This window comes from Sardina pilchardus, chromosome 15 (assembly GCF_963854185.1).
Source record: "Sardina pilchardus chromosome 15, fSarPil1.1, whole genome shotgun sequence".
NCBI lineage: Eukaryota > Metazoa > Chordata > Actinopteri > Clupeiformes > Clupeidae > Sardina > Sardina pilchardus.
This window is the reverse complement of record NC_085008.1, coordinates 9,606,171-9,608,670: the sequence shown is the minus strand read 5'-3', so window position 1 is coordinate 9,608,670 and position 2,500 is coordinate 9,606,171. Positions and strand designations below refer to the sequence as shown.

General features: G+C 47.2%; 1 long non-coding RNA gene across 3 annotated transcripts in view; it reads right to left on the bottom strand.

The window, feature by feature from the left end:
* The window catches only part of LOC134101903 (uncharacterized), a 98,098-nt gene that overhangs the window by 1,016 nt on the left and 94,582 nt on the right, over positions 1-2,500 (bottom strand). The window lies entirely within an intron of this gene.

The following is a 2,500-nucleotide window of genomic DNA, read 5'->3' as shown; positions in this document are numbered from 1 at the left end:
ACAAATATGTATGTGTACTCACAATGGGAAGTCAGCAAGCACTTTTACATATGATAACATTACCAGTAAACGTAGGCAATGAGTTCAACAAAATATCACAGGAGAGTCAATAGTAATGTTAATAAATTAGCAGCTACGAACTGTATCGTATATAAACACACACACTTAACCGCTGATCTGCCATATAGGCCAGTCCTGACCTGCAACACTGGGCATTTCCTGGCTATTGAAAGAGTGATCATTTTGTGTCATTCCAGGCCCCTCCTGAGGGCCCTCGACTTGGACACATCGCCAGCTTAAGCACCCTCTCCTGAGTGTGTTTAGAGAATGACGGTGCCCGAATTTCCCCCCATAATTGTCCATTTTATCATTTTATTACAGCAAGCTTATTCCGATGGGCTTTCATTATAATTTATGAAATACAATTAAGCGTGACTTCTCTTGGCTTCCCCCACTCCAGTCAAGTGCAAACGCTCGGCACCCGTGTATTTAAATGGCATTAGGTAATTGGAAGAACACAAGTCACGATGGTTGAACGTGAGAGAGAGAGAGAGAGAGAGTGAAGGACAAAAATGGCCTTTGTGGATTTGCCTCCTCCTGTAATCATAATAAATATTCCAGAGGTTCTCTCTATCACGGCTAAAGTTTAAAGTGAGAAGTGAGGGGGGAGGGAGAGAGAGCTCTTGGCTCTCTAACTGATATGGAAACTAATTTAGGAGAGCTCGTCCAAAGAGATACGCTCTCCGCAGAGATTGAACATTTGGGCAAGCCGGTACCTTCGGTTTCGAGGGGGAAAAAAGCCCTTAATGAAGTTGATCTCGCAGTCCTTCGGACTAATTGCAGAGCTGAGATTACAAAGCATTTGGTCGCTTAAAGAAGGGGTGGCTGATTTAACTGCTCCTATAATGTTCATGCTGTCTTAATGTATGGATGGTAATCAGTGATGAGTTCCTTGGCTTTACGCTAAGCATGTAATGACACTGTTAATGACTGCCAAAAACAAGCTTTATTCTCTGACTTCCCTTTCATGTGTTACAACTGGCCTACAAGTGCCTGAATCACAACTATGCTACATTTCTTTCCTACACTAAAATGATATTAACGCCACTATTTACTAAAATAACTATACTACACTACATTATTTAACAAATGTCATATTTGAATACAGCCCTTCTTGTCAGCTGTTTGAGACATCATTCTATCAACAGCACAATTGCCAACAGAACTCTTTTCAGTTCCCTAACATCAGGCCTGTGTTCCTCAGTACAAGCCAGTCCATGCTTCACCACATCAACAAAGTGTAAACAAGGAGATGGCTGAAGCTCTGTTTTGGACTAATGAAGAACCACAGTCTAGTCAACTCCAGTCTTGTTCACTTTCCCCCTCCCTTTCTCCCTCTCCCTTGCCAATCTCTCTTCCTCTCTTCCTCTCTGCCTCACGCCGTTTCTCTCTCCCTCCCTTCCTCTGTGTTTCTGTATTTCTCTTTTTCCCCTCTTCCCTTCTCCCTTTCTCTCTCTTTCTCTCTCTCTCTCTCTCTCTCTCTCTTCTCGTCTTCTCCTCCTCCTCTAAAAATATGGAGACAACGCCTTGAGGCTTTGCAGTCACCATTGTGAGTGCTGCGAGGTTCTGTTTGGCCCCATTGTTCGGGGCTAATCAGCCGTGGCAAATGCGGAGCCCTCCAGCTCATTACGTATTCCCTCTCGGCGAGGTGACCATGGGAAGGTCCTGCTGGCTGGCCCTGCCTGATAAATTACCTGCCCCTTGTGGACACCTTGTGAGCCCCTGTCCCGTCCCCCTCAGCTCCCTGAAGTTTGTGGGGTTGGGGTTGGGGCAGGGGTGGGGTGGTGGTGGAGGTGGTGGGGGGAAATGGGGGGTGGAGGGGGCAGTTCTTTTGATGGCATACGACCCTGTCCGTTCTGCTCATCGCTCATTCAGTACAGCCCCCCCCCAACTACAAACAACCTCTCTCTCTCTCTCTTTCTCTCTCTCTCGGTCTCTCTCTCTCACACAAACACACAAACACACACACACGCACACACACACACGTTCGCACACAAGCATAAACACAAAACAACTCCCTGAGCGCCAGGCAACCCCTACCCCCCACCTGGGTGTGAGTAAACAGGCGTGAATGGAATCCTGTTCACCTCTGTCCTGCCAGAAACACTACGCCAAAGCGTTGTTTACAAACACTGTCCGAGTTCCTCTCTCCTACGAGCCACAAGTGGGACGGATGAGTTACATGAGCTCGCGCATCAAACTCCTCTCCAGCTCTCCTCTTAAATAACGCAGCACATGGCTGCCCTGTGTAAAATGCTGTGATGAGTTTACAGATGAGATGATATTTGTTTGTTTATTGCTGCTATAGTGTGTCTGGGGACGTGTTTGCAGGGGCGGGAATGTTTTGCTCCTGGGCGTACTGTGCGGGAGGAACTGCAATAACTAGTGGAGTGGAACAGAGGGGAACTCCAACAGTGGGGCTCCTCTGTCGCTTGTCTCT